General features: G+C 41.7%; 1 long non-coding RNA gene across 2 annotated transcripts; it reads right to left on the reverse strand.

Moving 5' to 3' along the window:
* Nucleotides 1-56: 56 nt before the first annotated feature.
* LOC144322530 (uncharacterized) lies at nt 57-20,523 on the reverse strand. 2 transcript variants are annotated; one of them, XR_013388160.1, is made up of 4 exons: nt 20,033-20,523; nt 19,080-19,614; nt 3,413-3,477; nt 57-960 (listed from the first exon to the last, which is right to left on the reverse strand). It is a non-coding gene; the product is annotated as an uncharacterized LOC144322530 (long non-coding RNA). The 2 variants fall into 2 exon arrangements; XR_013388159.1 differs by lacking the exon at nt 19,080-19,614 and having other exon boundaries at nt 20,033-20,518.

Here is a 20,523-nt window from a genome sequence, read left to right on the forward strand (position 1 = left end):
AGGGTACGCAGCACATCCATCATCCTTTTCCCAAGGATTAGAAAGGCAGCAGAGAATACATTATGCCTCCCCTGTACACAGGAGGCCAGTGGTTTATTGAGTGCCTATTATGAGCAATCTGCAATTATTTCTCAAGTTTACAGTCACCCTGAGTAGAAAATGGCATTGTTCCCACTTTACAGATGAGAACACTGATTTGGAGACATCAAGTCATCGGTTCAAACTCACGCAGGCAGTAGTTGGAGGAGCGGAGATTCAAACCCAATGGTGAGAGAATAAGTATTCGCTTCTAAAGGATCATGGTAATGAGCATTCCCCAGTCAGAAATGTTTCTTAAAAGAAACCTACCTAACTTAAAAACTTTGGTGGGATATAAGATGGAATACAAATATATGCATTTTGCACCCCTCTCATGCAAAATGTCATTAAAAGTCCAAAGGAATGTAGTGTGACGGGAAATGTGCAGGAAAATGGGGAAGGATCTTTCCATTTGCCAAAGACCACAGGTCCTTTCTGCAGGATTCAGCGGAGCCATACATGTCTGGACCCAGCAGGGTGGTGCTGGGGGCTGATCAGGAACACTGGGTCACATTTCAATACCATCTTCTGGCTCAGTGCTGGGCTGGAGATGGGAGTGGACCATGGAGCTTCCAGAAGTTTATTAGAGCAAGAAGGCTACCCAGATGCATTCTCCAGCCTCACTTGACCTTTGTGGTGACCGGGCAAGGCGAAGATTCTATTTTTCACCAGCTTCTAATGCAGGCTGTACCTGACCCCGGCAAGTGGCAGAGTCAGGGCTTGAATCTTCTCTGGGATTCAGCACATTTACACTTGCGAGGCTGTTTGTCCAGTGGGCGCTGGGGACACTGAGATGAATTCAGTAAGTCCTTATCTTCCACGAGTCACAATCTTTTGTGGGATGCAGAGTACACTGAGCTATGACAAATGACAGGGAAACTCCTAAGGGCAGAGAAGGGAGAAACTGTGATTGGAAAGGGGCTTCCTTGCAAAAGATGACACTGAGGTAGACTTCAGGGTTGATGAAGTAATTTTTAATCTAAGGTGAAGGCATCTCTGAATGAATGGAAGTATATGAGGAGGAAATGACCGCATGGAACAGTGATAGCAAATCTTGGGAAAATGGAAGAGATTGGCCAAAACACCCACACTCCCGCGCACCTCTAGGGGGCCCACTTCCAGGCCTATGAGGAAAGTTTGCAGAGAGGTGCCTAAGCAGGAGAGTGGGCAGGGCTTTGGAAGGTTCTGTAATAGTCCTGTGTGCTCTGGCAGGGATCCCCATGGGGGTAGTTCAGAGAAGAGGTAGGGATTGCTGCTCTTTATGGCGGAAGGAGACTTCCTACCAGAGCGGGGAATAACATGACTTTGTACTTGTATCTAAGGTAGAGCATTTGATTATGGCACATCTCTGGGTCTCAACAAATAGGACTGAGAAGCAAAATAGTCACACTAGTATTGATACTCACTGAGCATCAGTGTCCCCATCTGTAACCGGGGACATGTAATAATTCCTCCTTCATTCTTCTCTGTGTAACTGAGCCTGCCACATGCAGTATAAGCTCTGGAAGCTTAAATGCAATCATTATTTTTCAGAGTTATTCCTGTTCCAAATCCAACACTTCTCCTAGTCAACAATGGCCTCTTATGGAAAGCAAACAAGCAGAGAAGGAAGCACATTTAAATTTCATTTGTAGAACATCTTAAAATTTGCCAGTTTCCTTCTTTCTATGTCTTTGGCCATGCTTTTTTCATGCCATCTCAGTCCATGGCTCTGCACACGTTGTTCCTTCAGTCTGAAGCATCCTTCCTTGTTATTTCCCCAACTGACTTGCTCTTCAACACTCAGCTCAGCCATCGCTTCTGCCCCTGCCTCTACTCTACGTATCCCTCCTATGACACACCTCTCTCATGGTGTACCTTCAATCCAGATTACAACCACCTGGACGTTTGTCTTCCTTGATAGACAGTGTGGTCCTGAGGACAGGGGCTGTTTTAGTTCTCCTTACCTAACACCTAGCTATGTAGTAAGCCTGACTAAATGTTTGTTGAAAGATTGTCTTGAAGCAGCATCCATAAAATATTGGAGGAAAATGCATTTTTTAACCACTTGGCATTGAGTTATTGTGTGTGTGTGTGTGTGTGTGTGTGTGTGTGTGTGTGAAAGAGAGAGAGAGAGAGAGAGGGGAAGAGAGAGGGAGAGGGAGAGAGAGAAGTTGTAAAATTAGATAAACTCTCATGATTCATTAATTTAAACAATTTTTCCTCGAGGACTCCTCTATCTGGCATTGTTCCAGGCTCTAGGATACAAAGGTGAGTAAGAGAGTCAGTTTCTGCACCCACACTGAGTATGATGTCAGAGCTCCACATCAGGTATTCCGGAGGTGGAGCCGAGGATGTCTCAGCACGGTGGGGTGCTGGGATTGTAAGCTGCTACCTGACACCTGTAGCTGTCCTCTGGTGCTCTATTAAAAACAGTTGGTCTAGTAATGAGATAAGGAAGCATGGAGCTGTTGGATTCAGGCCCCCACAGTAGGGGTAGAAATAGATGTGGAAAGAGCAGCAGCGGTCCAGGGGGACAAGAGAACGGGTTCTTGTGTGAAGTTTGCCATCAAAGGTTGCATGACTTTGGGCAACTTGCTCCCTCTCCTTTGAGAGAGAGCTTTCAAACTTTTGTAAGTTTCCATTTACACAAAAAAAGAGTGGGATGAGATAATCTCTAAGGTTTCTTCCAGGAAGCTTGGATCTATGACAGCTTGAAGCAGGCTCTGAAATCCATCAGCAGGAGCACTTTGATTGGGAAGATACCCCACAGCCCACAAATTGGGTCTTCCCTCTTCCCAGCTGTGTGATTGGCGTCTCACCAATATGGTCACAGCATCTGGTTTAGAGAACCAGCGCACTGACTCGCAACTCTCAGAGCCTACTGTCCATCGGTTAAAGTCATCTTAATGTCTAAATGCAAGTCCATGAACTAGATTAACCAAGTGACCTCAGAAAGGAGGGAGTGGGATTCTGAGTGTAGAGAGGTGAGTCTGTTTATTTTCTAATTCTAATTAGAGAAAGGAAAAGAGTGTCAGGAGTCTTTAGTGATTCACATCTTAATAGCCTGGTTATAATTTATTAATCCCTTTCATCAAATTTTCAGCATCTCTTTCCCCAGGAGTCTAAGACTGACTCAAATGTATTTATTGTTTCTAGGTGGGGTGTCATTAAATATTTGGCATCTCCTAAAGCTGGTTGGGAAACTGGATTATATATTATGTGAAGGCACAATTTCTGAAGGGAAAGGCATGAACTGATGAGACATTTTTAGGCAGAATGAGTGATATATGCGTATACACATATGTTTATTTTTTAAAATATTAATGACTTCATATTTATCTCCAATACTTACAATGCAGGTCTGGCATTTCACTTTTTTCCTGTACTTTCCTTTCACCAGCAAATTCAGTGGTTTTCCTTAAAGTGGAATATCAATTGAATAGTAAATATGTCATGCTTTTAAAAATTTGATATATGTAAATGTTGTAAAATGATTACCACAATAAAATTAGTTAACACATTCATTATCTTGGGCAGTTACCATTCACGCGCGCACGCGCATGTGTGTGTGTGTCGAAAACATTTAATACCCACCAAATTTAATACTCAATAAATTCCAAATATGCATTACAGTGTTGTTACCTCAGGTCACCATACTGGACACTAGGTCCTCAGAACTTATTTATCTTATAACTGAAAGTTTGTACCTATTGACAAGCATCTCCTCATTTCCCCCACTCCCAGCCCCTGGTAATTACCATTTACTTTCTGATTCTATGAGTTCAACTTTTTTTAGATTCCACATATCAGTGAGGTCATAGAGTATTGATCTTTCTCTGTCTGACTTATTTCATTTAGCATAATGCCCTCAAATTTCATCCCTGTTGTCACAAATGGTAGGATTTCCTTTTTTTATGATTGGATAATATCCCATGATATGTCTGTATATACATACATATACGTAGATACCATATATATACACCACATATATACACACACACATATATATATGCACACGCATACATACATCCATATATACACCATATATATATCTGTATCTACATGTAGAGATGTATATGTATGTTTGTACATCTATAGACCTATATGACTCTGTATATACATTATCTATCTCTATCTAGGGGTGTGTGTGTATGTGTGTGTGTGTATGTGCCTGTGTCTATCTCACATCTTCTTTATCCATTCATCTGCTGATAGACACTTAGGTTGTTTTCACATCTTGGCTATTATAAATGATGCTATAATGTACATGAGAGTGTAGATAATCTCTTCGAGATAGTGGTTTTGTTTCTTTTATATATATTCCCTGAGGTAGGATCACTGGATCATGATAGTTCTATTTTTAATTTCTATAAGCACCTCCATACTGCCTCTCATAGTTCACATAACCATCAATAATGTACAACAGTTCTCTGTTTTCCACATTCTTTCTAATACTTATTATCTCCTGTTTCTTTGATAATAGCCATTCCAACAGATCTGAGGTGATATGTCATTGAGGTTTTGGTTCTCATTTCTCTGATGATTAGTGATATTGAGCATCTTTCATTGAGCATCTTTCATATCTATTGGCTATTTGGATGTATTCTTCGAGAAACATCCCTTCAGGTGATTATTTGTTTTTTTTTTTTTGCTGTTGAGTTGTATGAATTCCTTATATATTTTGGATATATATAATATATATATATATATATTCTTATCAGATATAAGGTTTACAAATCTTTTCTTGCATTCCATGGGGTTGCTCTTTTATTCTGTTGATTTTTCCATTGCTGTGCAGAAGCTTTTTAGTTTCATGTAGTCTCACTTGTTTACTCTTGCTTTTGTTGCTTATGCTTTGGGGATCATATCTCAAAATATCATTGCCAATACCATGGCCAATTTTCCCATTTGCTTTTTCTCTAAGAGTCATGGTTTCTCACATTTAAGTCTTAATCCATTGTGAGTTAATTTTTGTGAGTGGTATAAGAAAGGAGTCCAATTTCATTCTTTTGTATGAATATCCAGTTTTCCCAATAGTATTTAGGGGAGAGAGTGTTCTTCCCCCAATGTGCATTTTTGGTGCCCTTGTCAAATATTAATTGGCCTTATACGCATGGGTTTATTTCTTGTCTCTTAATTCTGTTCTATTGGTGTGTGTCTGCTTTTATGCTAGTACCATACATATTTTGATTACATAGCTTAGTAATATAATTAAAATCAGAAAGTGAGATGTCTCCAGTTTTATTCTTTTTTTTTTCCTAAATATTTTATTTTATTCACAAGAGACACAGAGAGAGAGGCAGAGACACAGGCAGAGGGAGGAGAAGCAGGCTCCATGCAGGGAGCCCGACTTGGGACTCCATCCTGGGACTCCAGGATCACGCCCTGAGACAAAGGCAGACGCTTAACCACTGAACTACCCAGGTGTCCCCAGTTTTATTCTTCTTTCTCAGGATTATTTTGGCTACTTTGGGTCTTCTGCAGTTTTATATGAATTTTAGGATTTTTTTCTGTTTCTATGAAAAATGCCATTGAAATATCGATAGGCATTGCTTTGAATTTATAGATCACTTTGGGTAGTATGGACATTTTAACAATATTCATACTCCCAATCCACAAGCATGAGATATCTTTCCATTTGTCTTCACTTTTTTTTCATAATTGTCTTATAGTTTTCGGTGTATAGATCTCTTAGTTTCTCAGTTGAGTTCATTTGCAAGTATTTTACTGTTTTTTGACACTATTGTAAATGAGATTGTTTTATTTCTTTTTCAGATAGTTCATTGTTAGTGTATAGAAATGAAACTGATTTTTGTATACTGCTTTTGAGTTTTGCAACTTTACTGAATTTTTTTATTAATTTGAACAATTTTTTGATGAAGTCTTTAGGGTTTCCCATGTATAAAATCATGTCATTTGCAACCAGATGATTTTACTTCTTCCTTTCTGATTTGGATTTCTTTTATTTACTTTTGTAAATTCTTCCAGCTATGTTCAATAGATGTGGTGAGAGTGGGCACCCTTGTCTTGTTTCTGATCTTAGAAGAAAAGCTTTCAGTTTTTACAACTGGAGTATGATGTTAGCTGTGGGCTCTTCATATATGTTTTGGTTAAGCCATGGATATGGCCTTGGTTATGTTGAGGTACATTACTTCTAGACCGAATTTGTTGAAAGTTTTAAATCACAAAGTGATGATGAACTTTGTCAAATCCTTTTTTTTTTTTTTTTTTGGGCATCTATTGAGATGATCATAAAAATTTTATTCATTATTCTGTTAATGTGGTGTATGTATCACATTTATTGTTTTGTGTATGTTCGACTATCTTTGCATCCCAATAATTAATTCTATTTAACCATGATTCTTTTAATGTGCTGTTGAATTCAGTTTGCTAGAATTTTTCATCATATTCACCCCAGGATATTGGCCTGCAATTTTCTTTTCTTGTAGAGTTCTTATCTAGTGTTGATGTCAGAATGAGGCTGGCCTCAAAAGAATTTGAAAGTGTTCTCTCCTCTTCAAGCTTGGAAGAGCTTGAGAAGGATTGGCATTAATTCTTCATTAAATGTTTAGTAGAATCACCAGTGAAGCTGTGTGGCTCTGGGATTTCTTTCTTTCTTTCTTTTTTTTTAGATAGAAGGTTTTGCTTACAAATAAGTAAACTAAATAGCTAAAGAGCTAAATAAATAAATAAATAAATAAATAAATAAATAAATAAATAAAATCTCCTTACTTGTTACTGACCTGTTAAGATTTTGTATCTTCATGATTCAATCTTGCTATTGTATATTTCCAGGAATTTAAACATTTCTTCTAGACTACCCAATCTGTTGATGTATAATGGCTCATACTAGTCTCTTACCATCTTTTGTATTTCTGTGATATTTGTTGTACCATCTCTTCTGTCATTTATTTTATTTATTTGAGTCATCTTTCTTTTTCTTGGTTAGTATAGTTAAAGGTTTGCTAATTTTGTTTGTCTTTTCAAAAAACAAACTCTTAGTTTCATTGCTCTTTTCTATTCTCTATTTCACTTATTTCTGCTCTAATCTGTTTCTTACTTCTATCAACTTTGGGTTTAATCTGTTCTTTTTTTTTCCAGTTCCTTTGGTGTGTAAAGTTTTTTTTTTTATTTGAGATCTTTATTTTTTCTTAATGCAGTTATTTACAGCTATATATCTTCAGTTCTGTTAATATTTGCTTTATATATTTAAGTGCTCTTTATAATTCTTTTATCTTCCTGATGGATTCACCACTTTGTGCCAATATAATGATTTTTTTTCTCTCTTGTGATCATTTCTGACTTTAAGTATATTTTGTTTGATATAATTATAGCCACCTCCTGCTCTCTTTTGGTTACCATTTACTTGGAATATCTTTTCTGTTCCTTCACTTCCAGCCTATTAATAGAGTGAGTCTCTTATAGGTACATATTATCAGGTCTTGTTTTTTATTCATTCAGCTATTCTGTGTCTTCTGATTGGAAAACAAGTTCAGTTATGTTAAAATAGTTATTGGTTTTTATATACTTACTACTGCCATTTTCTTCACTGTTTTCTGACTGTTTTGTAGTTTATTTGTTTCTTCCTCTCTTGCTGTTTTCTGTTGTGATTTGATATTTTTTTCTTGTGGTTTGCTTTGGATTTCTTTCTCTTAATCTTTAATTTTTCCACTACAAACTTTTCCTTTGTGGTTACCATGAGACTTACATAAAATATCTTATAGTTGTAACTTCCTATTTTAAGTTAATAACAACTTAACTTTGATTGCATACAAAAGCTATACTTTTATTTCTCTTGGCCTTCAGTTACTTCTTTTACTTCTGTCTCCCTCACAATTTAGATTATTGGTGTTATAATTTACACCTTATTTACATTGCGTACCAATAGCAATTATTAAGTTATAGTTATTTTTAGTATGTTTACATTGTGATTTGTAAGTTTGAAATTGGTTTACATATCTCCATTACAATATTAGATAATTCTGACTTTATTTATATATTTACATTTACTGGTAAAAAATATTTTAAAATGCATTCATATATTGTTAATTGGTGTCCTTTTCTTTCACCTTGAAGAATTCTCTTTAGCTCATTTTATAAGACTCAGCTTTTGTTTGTCATATTTTTATTCATTTTGTTCTTTTCATTCACAATGCATCAAACTATGTGGCAACATTATGAAGGGTCTATTATTATCGCAGAGCAGGAAAGGTACTGAGAAGTCATTTTAAAGATCTGTAAATTGAAGCCTGGAGTGGTGAAGTGACTCAAAACCATAATTCTAAAGATGAAAAGGGACCTAACAGATCTATCCTCTTTTGAGGCTGTAAACTCTTCTACAGCATTTCCACTAAAAGTTGTCAGTTCTTGGCTAGTTCCTCTCCAGAGACAGAGAGCTGACAATCTTCAGAGGTAGCTTTGCTATCAAGGAAAGCTTGACCATTAGAAAGTTCCTCTTTATTCAGCTAAAATATTCCTCCCTCTACCTTCTCCTCTGTGGTCTTCAGTTTGCCTTGAAAACATCCCTTGCCCTTAGTAAGCAATGGCCGAGCAATGGAAGAATCTTTTTTTTTTATTTTTATTTATTTTTATTTTTTTATTTTTTTGCAATGGAAGAATCTTAAGGCAGGGACAGCCAAGCCTGACACTAACTCCAGCAACCCCAGGTGCATCTATCTCAGATGGGAGAGTTCTCTGGATACAGTGAAACATTATTCATATGGCTTGTCCTGATTAGGAAAAGGAATCCTTCCACATGGTCTAGCTCGGCTTCTTAGAATTCTATAACAGATTTTAATTCTAAAGCCTTAGCTGACAATGTCTTGTTTTGGTGCTTTTGAGCATAAATGTCTCCTTTGGACTCCTTATGGGGAAGAAAGTGATTGGGAGTTTAGGCAGAATTTAGGATATACCTCGTTCTCCCGGCCATATCCCATTTTCTTATCATCTTTCAAATGTATGATTTCTTATAAAGTGAACATTGACATTGTATGCCCTTTGGCTCACATAAATTATCCTTTTAATTCATACATCCTTAGGCTTAGGCATCCTTAGGCTTACACTGCACATTCTCAGACTCCTTTCCTGGCTGCCTATATTTCTTTGGCCCCATCTCATGGTGTCATTGATGTCTTTGGGCCTTCCGCTTTTGAGTTCCTCCTCTTCCTGTAAAACTAGAAACATCTACTTTTAACATCTTTAAGCCAACATTTATTTACTTAGTTCAGAGCCTGGCCAGCACCCCCAGATTTCTTGTCTATAAAAGTTTTCTGTAGAGAATAGGGCCTTCAGCATCTTTATTGGCATATCTTGAAAGCACACAGAATTATAACATGGCCTTTTTCCTTCTCTACCAATAGGCAGCTTATAAACCTAACTGACCCAAATCTACAAATCCCATATTTACATTTGTTCTTAATAATGTAAACCACTTCCTTCTCAAAAGCTCTCTCATCCACACTGTCTCATGGTAATGGCAAGGTGACTACTTTCACAGAAGGAGCTAGGACACATCCCCCCTGCTCAGCTTCTAGCTATCCTGAAGACAGCTTGCCAGGGGGCCTCAAGGTTTCCCAAATGGTTGGATACACCACATTTGGAGTCTGTGAGCATCTCACATCCAGCCCACTGATGAGCAAGTATTTTGTGGGGAAGCTCACCCTGGACCTCTAGAATGTTTTTAAAGAAAGAAATAATGAAAACCTCTCAACGTACAAGTCCTAGGAAGCAAAGTGACTGACATAAAACTTTCCATTATATTTGAAAGCATTCATTTGAACAATAAGGCATAGGATGGAATTTGTGTTGAATTTCTTACTAATGGATCTTTGGAGGAGAAATGCACTGTCTGCTGTTGTCCAGATATTTTCTCGAGAGAATTACCCATCACCACACTACATATCACTTTGGTCAAAAATAAAATCAGATGAGGAAAAATTTGGTCTTCAAGTGACAATCATTATTATAATAATAATAGTAATAGCTAACTATGTAAAAGTTAGCTGAGTAGTAGGCACTTTGTATATATTATCTTTAGTCCTTACATCTCCAGGAAAATATGAATTATCAGTAGTAGTGATAAGATGGCAAAGTGTTTTGCTGAGATCCAAATCCATGAGTCTTTTATCAGTCTCCTGCCTTCTCTGACACCAGCCTTACCAGCTCCATGGGCAATGTACAAATGGACAAAGGTAGGCAGAGGAAAACCGTTTATAACTATAGAGAAAGCTGTGGCACCAAGTCTTCTCACCTTGGGGAGAAAGGCTAGACTGGGTCTGATTCATAAGGGCCTACTCTGTGCTCCTGGATGGACTAAGACCTACATGAGAAACAATCCTAGTTCTTTCTGAGAGCTATCATTCCCATGAGCAGAACCAAGGAAGGACACACCCAAGAGAAAAAGCATAAAGGGAAAGAGTGTTTTCCTATGATTTAGTGCAATAGCTTTCAATCTTCCACCCTATCCACCTTTACAAGATTAATGGTAGAAGGGGGCAGCCTCATAAGCTAGGGGAACTCTTCTTAGCCAACTAGAATTACAGACATAATCATTTCCAAAATGAAAAATGAATCCATTAGGGTATACTGTGAAGAAAGAAGAATTTTATTTTATTTTATTTATTTATTTAGAAAGAAGAATTTTAAAAATTCTTTTTTTCCTCCTACTAAAACCTCATCTTGTTAGTATAGAAATGGCAAAGTACTGAGATGAGTGCAGATACCCTCAGCTCCTGAACCATGGCCAACATCCTAAATCAATGATGGCCCTCATTCTTGCCAAACCTAGAATTTTTCTCAACATCATGTCCTAAGCAGCTATATTAGATGACTAAGATTGGCAAGTGCTTAAAATCCTTTTACCATCATTATCTTAGCACCCCAGTAGAGCACTGCCTATCACCCATGTCAGAAAATTTCTGTTTATGGGTATGGTATGTGAGAGGTGCTTTAGCTTTCCTCCCCAGAAGTTGTAATCTGCAGCCAACATACCCACTATTCTGATCTGTATTTTTTACTCAGAGATGTGGCTTTGGGCCACAAAAATCAAGAGTATCAGAAAAGTCTTGCTTGATTCTTCAAGAGACCTCTTCTCCAATCCTTGCCTCTTCTCTTATGTTTAGTTTTAGAGTTAATGAATGAGCAGCTCAGCCTATTTTCCTCATGTTTACCTGCTACTTAGATCCCCTAATCTCACCTGTTCTACCCTTCATTTAGAAATATGCTTAGCCACTTTGATAACCAAGTTCACCAGACAGATTTATACAGTGTGCACCAGAGAATGAAGTAACTCCCACAAAAATAAAAAGAACATACAAACATCCTGGAAAAATGCTAAAGCAGATGGCAAGTGAGGGCAACAGGCATAAACTAGGACTTTATTCAGTGAATCTGAGTGTAAAGCCACCTTAGTCAATAGCATCTGTAAGAAGTGCACAATAATAGTCCCATACCCAGAGAATATAGAAATCACAAGCATATCTCAGGATCAGTATGACTCCACATTTATACCTCAGCCTAATATCTAGACTTGATACAGACCAAGTAACTCTCTGGTCCCATTTTCTTACTTCCCAAATGAAAAATACCCTGGGATATTTTTTTTAAAATACATATGGCATGTGATACACCTCCTCCACAAGTAAAACAGGGCTGCTCCAGAAATGGAGATAAGATGAAGTGAATTCTGGCCATTTAGATGCTCTTCAATCTCTAGAGGTAGGCTCTAGGGAAGAGTTTTTAAATTCCATTTAATTCCAGGTCTTTTATGTCCTAGAAACTGACATATATGGATGGCATTTGGCTTTGGGATCTGTATTTTCCAGATGCTGCAAGTGAGTCTTAGTGTAGCAATTTGTTTTGTTGACCCTTTGGAACTTTGGAGAAGTGGAACACATTAGAGAGCTGGCATTGAATGGACCAGCTGGGGGACATGTTGAAGTTGCTGAAGTAGAAGATGCCATCTGTAGCTACTGAAGAAGAGATCTAGTTTCTGTCCCAGCTCCTTTGGCTCCCATGGCTCCTGCTGCTGGGATCAAGCAGAACAGGAAGAGAGAAGGTACACACACACTCTTATATTTACTGCTGCATTATTTACAATAGCCAAACTATGGAAGCAGCCCAAGGGTCCACCAATAGATGAATGGATAAAGAAGATGTGGCATATACACACACAAGAATAATACTCATTCATAAAAAAAAAAAGAGTGACATCCTGCCATTTGCAATAAGTGGATGGAACTGGAGAGTACAATGCTAAGTGAGATAAGTCAGTCAGAGAAAGACAAATACCATATGATTTCACTCATATGTGGAATTTAAGAAACAAAACATATTAGCAAAAGAAAAAAGAGAGAGAGAGAGAGAGACAAACAAGAAAAAGACTTTTAACTATAGAGAACAAACTGATGGTTACCAGAGGGGAGGTGGGTGGGGGGATGGCCGAAATAAGTGATGAGGACCAAGAGTACACTTATCATGATGAGCACTGAGTAACGTACAGAATTGTTGAATCGCCCTATTGTACACCTGAACCTAATAGCACAGTGTATGCTAACTATACTGGATTTAACATAAAAAACTTAATTTTAAAAAAGCATATTAAAAAAAGAAGGTGCAAAGGGAGCTTCTGACATAATTTGAGAATTTGAGAAATTTGTTTCTCCTTGGCAAAGGGGGCACTGATTAAAATAGGAGGGTTTACACTACAATAACTTGACAGTGTGGTGGCAAATGTGGGTGTTTCCGTTGCAGTCACAGCTTGTTGCTCTTGGATGTCCATTATGTAGTCTTCCTTCAGCTTGTTAGCCTTGTGGTGAATATGAGAGAACACAACATGTAGAGAGAATGTGGGGCAGCATGAAAAAGGCATTTGTAAAGCCCTTGAGAACATGAGCTCCCATCTCAGTGGTCTCATGAAGGGCTGAGTAGGACATGGGAGTAGTGAAAAGGATTAGAGATACAGCACTGCCAAGATACTACTAGGGCTTTTCTGATAATTCATGATTTTCTCTCTAGCTGGGGACATCTCTGCCTCTGGTGGGTCTGGTCCTGAGCGCACTGGACTAACTGGTGATTAACAAAAAGAATGGCCTCTAGAGGGCGCGGTAGGTTTCACCTGTGGTGGAAATCAAGTCAAGGGCACGCTTGGATTAGAGTTCTCCAGATGAGAGGCAGGTTGAAAAATTCTGGTATCTGAGTAGCAGGTTCTGCTTAGACCCTCTTCCCTTTGCATCTTCTGTGTTGAGGATCCTACTTTGAGCCTTCTCATCTCCTAAATAAAGAGTGGCTAAGCAGCCAGCCACTGTTTGCACTTGAAAGGCCAGTGGGAACTGAAGTGTGGCATATGTAGTTTAAAAAAAAAAAAAAAAGCGTGGGTAGGTGGCTTGTTCAGGCTGCCCTAACTTCAGAGAGTGGCTAACTTCCTGTCCCAGAATTAGGGCAGAGGAAAGTGTACCTTAGAGCGCAGTTAGCCTGCTTCTGACCAAGGATTTAAGCCAAATGGAATTCCAGGCTCACATATCATCTACCCCAAACTGCCAAGACATTTATTAGGGTTTGGGGCCATGATTAGTAATGAAAAGCGTGGGCATCTGCCTGCCTTCGTTCACCCTTCAAGGACCTCACAGATCCAAGAAAGCAGCTATGCAAGATGCAGAGGTCCGATGGCCTCTGGGCGGCTCAGTTAGTTGAGTGTCCAGCTCTTGATTTTGGCTCAGGTCATGATCTCATGGGACATGGAATTGAACCCTACATCAGGCTCCATGCTCAGTGGGGTGTCTGCTTAAGGATTCTCTCTCTCCCTCTCCCTCTGCCCCTCTGAGCTGTCTTCTCTAAATAAATAAGTAAATAAATAAATCTTTAAAAAAGAAATCTTAAAACAAAACAAGCAAACAAACTCACAAAAGATCCAGAGGTACGATCCTGGTTTCTTACAGACACAATCGGCCATTATCATCTTTAGTGTACAGATGAGGCCATATGGCTTAGGGGTAGCAGGACGAAGCATGACCCTTCCCTCAGACCCTCCTTCCCACTGCATCCCTGGTGTGGGAGTCAGGACACACACATTTCAGCCCTATCTCTGCCTCCTTGAAAGGGACTCCAGGAAAGGTGCTCTCTGAGTCTCAGTTCTCTCATCTGACAAATGTATGGCTCACACTAGGCCTTCTTCAAATCTGACATTTAATGATTTGCCACATTATTACAGCTCTTACTGTTTTGATTGAGGGACTTGGCATTTTCATCTTCTTAAAAAAAAAAAAAGGCATCAAATCAGGAATTCAAGCCTGCAGCCAATGAACTTTCCGCCCCCGTTATGAGAAACAATCCTCAGAATCCCAAGGAAACCGAGGTCCAGGATTTCCCCTGGGGGAGGACTCTGCATGCGCACAACTTATTTTGCCTTGTAAAAAACAAAAACTCTTGTGACGTCCTTCTCCCCAGTAAAGTCAATGACTTTCAACTTCCTTTCCCTTTCCTACTCTTCTCTGAGTCCTAGGCAAATTAAAGCAGGAGCATTTAATCTTCTCCCCAGATGTTTTGATCACAGAAGGGCCACATATGTGCACAACATTCCTGGATATTTTTAGATATTTACAGGCTCCAAAGTTCGAGCTGCTTTCTTGCTCTGCGCTTTGTGGCCGCTGCGGGTCGCTCTGCCAGAGCAGCCGAGGCAGGGCTGCCGGAATAGGGCCTGGCACAGGGAGGTTCTGGAAGCCTCTCTGCTCAGCCAGGCTCCCAGAAGTTGCTCTGAGCGATCATTGCAGGCTGTAAGGCTGCAGGCCCTGAGTCCTCTCTGGTCACCAAGAGCAAACAGATTACTGCCATTTAAGAATTATGCGTTACACGGACTCCCTCCTGGAGTGTTCTGGCTGCAAGTCCCCCCCAGACATACCAAAACCCCAATAAAGAGGTAGCAAGGTGGACAGAAGGTCAGGAGATGTGCTTCTGGTTGGCTATATGACCAGTCACTTTTCTTTACTGGGCCTTAGTTTCTCTATCTGGACAATGGGATGCATTATATGTGCTGCACAGAGGTCTGCAAACTGTGGTCTACAGATTGGCTGCCTGTTTTTGTGATATAGTCATGTTGGGACAAAGTCAGTGCCATCCTGTCATGTATTACCTGTGGTCGAGCTGACTGGTTGCAACAGAAACCACATGGCCTACACATCTAAAATATCGACTCTCTGGCCCTTTAAGAAATAGCTTGCTGACTCCTGATGAAGTTCATCACTCTGGGTTGTGCCAAAAGCCCTACTGCCAGCAGCTGGGACTCTCCTTTCTCTTGAGGGTGGGGCTGATAGAAGTTAATGCCCCCAGGATCCGGAGCAGCCCTTAGCCAATGACAGATGGAAGTTGGTGGTGGTGGTGGTGGGGGGCTGTAAACCATCCCTCCTTCCTTACCTCAAAGGTGGGAAAATCCTCTGATGGGTTTCATATTGTCTTCTAGATGTTCCCAGTAGGATGGCCCCCCAGATACCTACAAGAGTAGCCTCCTCCTCACTAGACCCTGGGTCAGCTTCCTTCCTTTCCCAGTCCTCTCTCTCCTATCCTACTGGTGCTGCCGGGGTTCCATTCCCCCAGAGCCCCTAGTACTCAAATCATGGACTCAGGCTCTGCTTCTGAGGGTATGCAGCCTAAGTCAGGACATAGGTCTTGTGCACCTTCTTCTTTTTCTCCCTTAGCTGGCATCCCACCAGGTATATGCTGCCTGTTGACTTCTGGCCTTAGATGAAATGCCACAGAGCAGGATGTGGGCTGAATTTTCTCAATGGCCACCACAGTGCTGGATGACTCACCCTGGAAGTGTAGTTTGTTCTCCATGGGGTAGACCTTGACCATAGGAGGAAAACTGACAGACACATGTCCCCTACTGTCCTTTGCCTTGGGCTTCCGTCAAGTGTGTCTTCTCTTTGCAAAACTTCTAGGGAAATTCTGTGTGCTGAGAAAGCATGCTTGCCAAGAGACCTACTGTGTTTCTTTGGTGCCTTGTTGAGTGGTTGCGTGGCGGAGAACCCGTGCATCTTCCCTCGTGTCACTTCCTAGTTTTTTCCTAATACTAACCACCCTGTGTTTGCACTTCCCAAGTAAAGTCTCAGTACTAAAATCCTTGCCTCAGGCTCTGCTTTCCAGAGGCCTTGAGCCAAGGCATGGTATTGATTTAAATAACTCTAAGGACTCTTTCAGTTCTAAAGCACTAGACTTGCACTAAATTCCATTCTTTACATACCTAGGGATTAAAAAAATGCATATCTACCTTTCTGTCCATGAAACACCATTTAATTCCCCTAAAGACTAGTTTCTGAGGTATGCCAGGGGTCTTGATAATTACAATTCAAATCAGACCAACAGAAGGTGTTATAATAACAATTGTTTGTAATAGTTTTCAAGTTCTATATGCTAGTTTTAAAGTATTTGATCTTCATTTAAACCTTATTGGGTTCTATTATTACCCTCATTTTGCACAAAAGGAAAACGAAGTCGGAGAGAGTAAGCCACTTCATCCTAAGTTGCTCAGTAAGTGGCCAAGCCAGGATGGGAAACCATGACTAGATTCCAAGGGATATGGTCAAAATCAGATGCTTTACTCTATCTACTAGAAACAAATACAATACTCTTTCAAAACTTCGTCTTCGAATAGACACTCCACCAATGAAAATATATGGATGGCAGATAAGCACATGGACAGATGCTCAACGTCCTTAGTCATTAGGAAACATAAAACCACAATAAGCTATCACTACACCGCACTAGGATGGCTTAGTTAAAAGACAGGCCATACTGAGTGTCAGTGAGGATGTGAAGGAACTGGATTCCTATACGCTGCTGGTGGGAAGGTAGAGTGGCACAACTAATTTGGAAAACAATTTGGCAGCTTCTCAAAAAAAATGAAACATAAACTGACCATGTGACGGAGGCAATCCACATCTAGGTATTTACCCAGAAACAATGAAGACATATGCTCACACAGAGACTTGTCCATGAATGCTCATGGCTACTTTATTTGTAATAGCCCCAAACTGAAAACGACCCAAATGTCCATTGGCAGGTGAATGGATAAACAAATTGCGGTCCCCTATCCATAAAATGGAATGCCACTCAGTAATAAAAAGGAATGAACTTTTGATATATGCAACAACCGGGACAAATCTCAAAATAACTATGAAAGAAGCCACATAAAAACGAGTACATGTACATACTGTATGATCCCATTAAGATAAATTCTAGAAAATGTAGTAATAGCAGGAAGTAGTAAGTCTGTGGTTGCCTCTGTGTGTGTGTGTGTGTGTGTGTGTGTGCAAGGAAACTTTTAGGGGCAGTGGGTATGTACACTGTCTCAAGTATGATGGTTTCATGGGAGTGTACATATGTCAAATCTCATCAAATCCTGTGTTTTAAATATATGCAGTTTATTACAGGTCAATTATATCACAAAGCTGCAAAGAACAAAAAGCCTGTGGATAACTGAACACTGAAGATATGGCTTTGGAGAAATGCTCTTTTAAATTGGCTTTTGGGATTGTCCATGGAACTCAAACCCATGGTGAAGGAATGAGCTGAGTCATGAGTCAGCCAAGACAGACTCAAAATGGTGCGGCCCAAAGAGAGAGGGTGGGGATGCAGTACTTTACCTCTGTGAGCCTCAACATCCTCATAGATAAAATGGGAATATCTTCAATTGCCCTGCATTCCCCATGAAACTAATTTGAGGAAAAGTAAGTGAGTTTGCTTTCAGGTGTGAATGACCAAACTTCTTCATCCATACACCATGTCCCTGCCAAGCACTTGGTGGCAATCCCAGTCCTGGGTGCCACTGGCCTACCCTGGCGGTGGGGGGGGCGGGGGGGGTGCGTGCGGCAGTGTGCTGGGACCTTACAGCCCCTGCCTCTGGAATCAGCACAGATCATCTCCCTTTTAGTCTCTCAGGCTGACTGCTCCTCTGTGACTGTTCCCAGACCCTGTGCAGCTGGTCCCTTAGGACTCATTTCATGTCCTTGCTTCCCAGCTGCTTTGATGGCCCAGTTGGCCTCACATCTCCCTCTGCACATTCTCCAGTTCCTCATGTATTTTCTGCTGTTGAGGGCCAATAGGCTGGACCTGCTCACCCACCTAAGAGTGGCTCTCATTGTTCAAGGAGTCCCCAGAGCCTGGGCAGACAGACCTGACACTAAGAGAACCACAGTCTGGTGGGAGAAACAGACACAGGTCTACTGTGCCAGCACCTATCCTGTGTGATGCTCTACGGTAGAGGTGCCCTGTGTCGTCCCAGGGACAGTGGGGTGGGGAGGTGCAGGGTAGCAATGGGCCTGGAGGGGGACTCAGATGAGGAAATGGCTCAAGTGGACCCAGAAGATTGGGTGAGGACTTTTGAGATGGAAGTCAAAAGACAGCATTTCAGACACAGGATGTGGGATCCCCTTCCACAAGGACAAAGGTCTTGGGGTATGGGAACCCTGAATAGTTCGGTGTTACTAAGACCCAGCAGAAGGTGAGGCTACAGGGTAAATGAGGGCCAGATCCTGGAAGGAAGACTAGCCATGTGTGCCCAGAGGTTTGGGTCCAAACCCGTGGGAACTGAGCAGCTGCTGAAGGACTCTGAGCCTGAGGGTGACAGTCACAATGTACACTAGGAGGGCAGAAGTGTTCGTTTGTGAGTCCCTGCTCAAATCCTTCCCAGGATAGTTAGTTTCTCTCTATAATGGAGTTTCTATTGGCATTTGGGGTTGGATAAGCCTTTGTCATGGGCGGCTGCTCGGTGCCTCGTAGGATGTCTAGGAACAGCTTCTCTGACCTCTACCCACTGGATGCCAGTAGTGCTCCTCCAGTTGTGACAACCGAAAATGCCTCCAGACATTGGCCCTGGGGTGACAAATTGCTCTCTATTGAGAACCACTGCTCTGAAGTTTTTTTCTCATTTGTTTGTCTGTATTTGAGTATGTTTACGGATGGCCCTCCCCGTGTCTGCCCTCTTCCCTCCTCCCAACACCTGGCTTCCAGCCTTTCCATAAGGTACACACCTGGATGGTGCTCTTGGCTCCTGGCACAGCCTTGTTTTACACCTTGTCTCCAGTGGCCCAAGCTCCCTGTTCGTGGGGGCTCTGGTTGGGGCTGGCTGCAGGATCCGGCTGCAAATAGCTCCATCCACGTCTGCAGCCGGCCAGTGGGGCACCTACTTCTCAGTGGGGCACCCCACGTGGTGTGGAGGAGACTACTGGATGGGGTCCCACCTTCAGGTCAGCTAGGACCAGAACCGTCCAAGCCTGTTGGCCCTGAAACCTCGGTCCCTCCGTCCTGCTATCTGCCAAGCTTACAGCCTGGAGGGACAAGGGAAGCCGGCCAGGGAGAGGGCACTGGGCTGGGGACAGAGGGCAGGTGGTGGCAGCTGGAGGCCATGTGACCGCTGGAGGCTATCTGTGTCACAGGGCAGAGCTGGGCCACTGGCTCGTTCCTGTGCTCAATCTGAGAAGGCCTCACATGACTTCTCTGTGGGAGCAGGCGTGTGGGGGCGGGAGAGGAGGTGGGAGGGAGGGGGAAGTGATTTTAGGATCCACGCTGGAAATACAAAATACATTTGTGAATCACAAGCAGATATTCATCATATGACCCCATTGGCTTTGCCAACGCAGACATCAGGCTAAAGGTACCAAAAAATGCATCCTACCCCCTGCTCTGTGCAGGCCACGGTAGCCTGGGGGGTAAGGGGGGGCACTAGCATTAGAATAGAAGATGAAGGAACCAGCCAGGGGACTCGCACTGTCAGCAAAAGCAGGCACAAATCAGCCCCCCAATTCTGAGTCTTTCCATGCACTCATTCATATGTTAATCTCACAACAGCACCCCCTTCCCAGTGAGAAAACCAAGAGCAGAGGATTCCTCTACATTCCCTTTTCTCCCTTCCTCAGAACTTCCAGGGTTTGCTCTGGTTTTGGTTTCGGTTTTGGTTTTGTACCCCCACCATCAGCTTCCCTACCTCTCACCACGATGGCAGGTCCTTCTTGTTGACAGGACGAGGTGAGGCCCCCTAAAATCACCGCACCTCCGTGGAACAGGCCTCTGTGCTGCTGGGGTTACAGGATCCCCGGCAGCGGGGTCAGAAACGCAGGAGACTGGATTCAGGCAAGTTCTGGAGACAGGGCGAGAATGCCCTGGAGGCTCCCCCACCCCCACCCCAGGAATGAGGGGAAAGCCCCAGGGCTCCTCCAGCAGCCCCACCTCCAGGCCCTCGGTATGCCAGGAGCTTTATTTAGTTGCGCTGAAACCCCAGGGCCTGGATCAGGACTCCTAAGCCTGTGTCCTTACCGTCAGAGAGGACAAAATCTTGTGAGCAGGCTCTGTCCCTCCGGGCTAAGAGCCACCTCTCTCGTGCTTGCTGAATGTTTCACCTCTGCGCTTATCACTTTCAAGATCATATTTAATAGATTTAATCTGATTACATAAGCAAGACATGTTCAGTGCAGGATA

Source organism: Canis aureus, chromosome 10, assembly GCF_053574225.1.
Source record: "Canis aureus isolate CA01 chromosome 10, VMU_Caureus_v.1.0, whole genome shotgun sequence".
NCBI classification, from domain to species: Eukaryota; Metazoa; Chordata; class Mammalia; order Carnivora; family Canidae; genus Canis; species Canis aureus.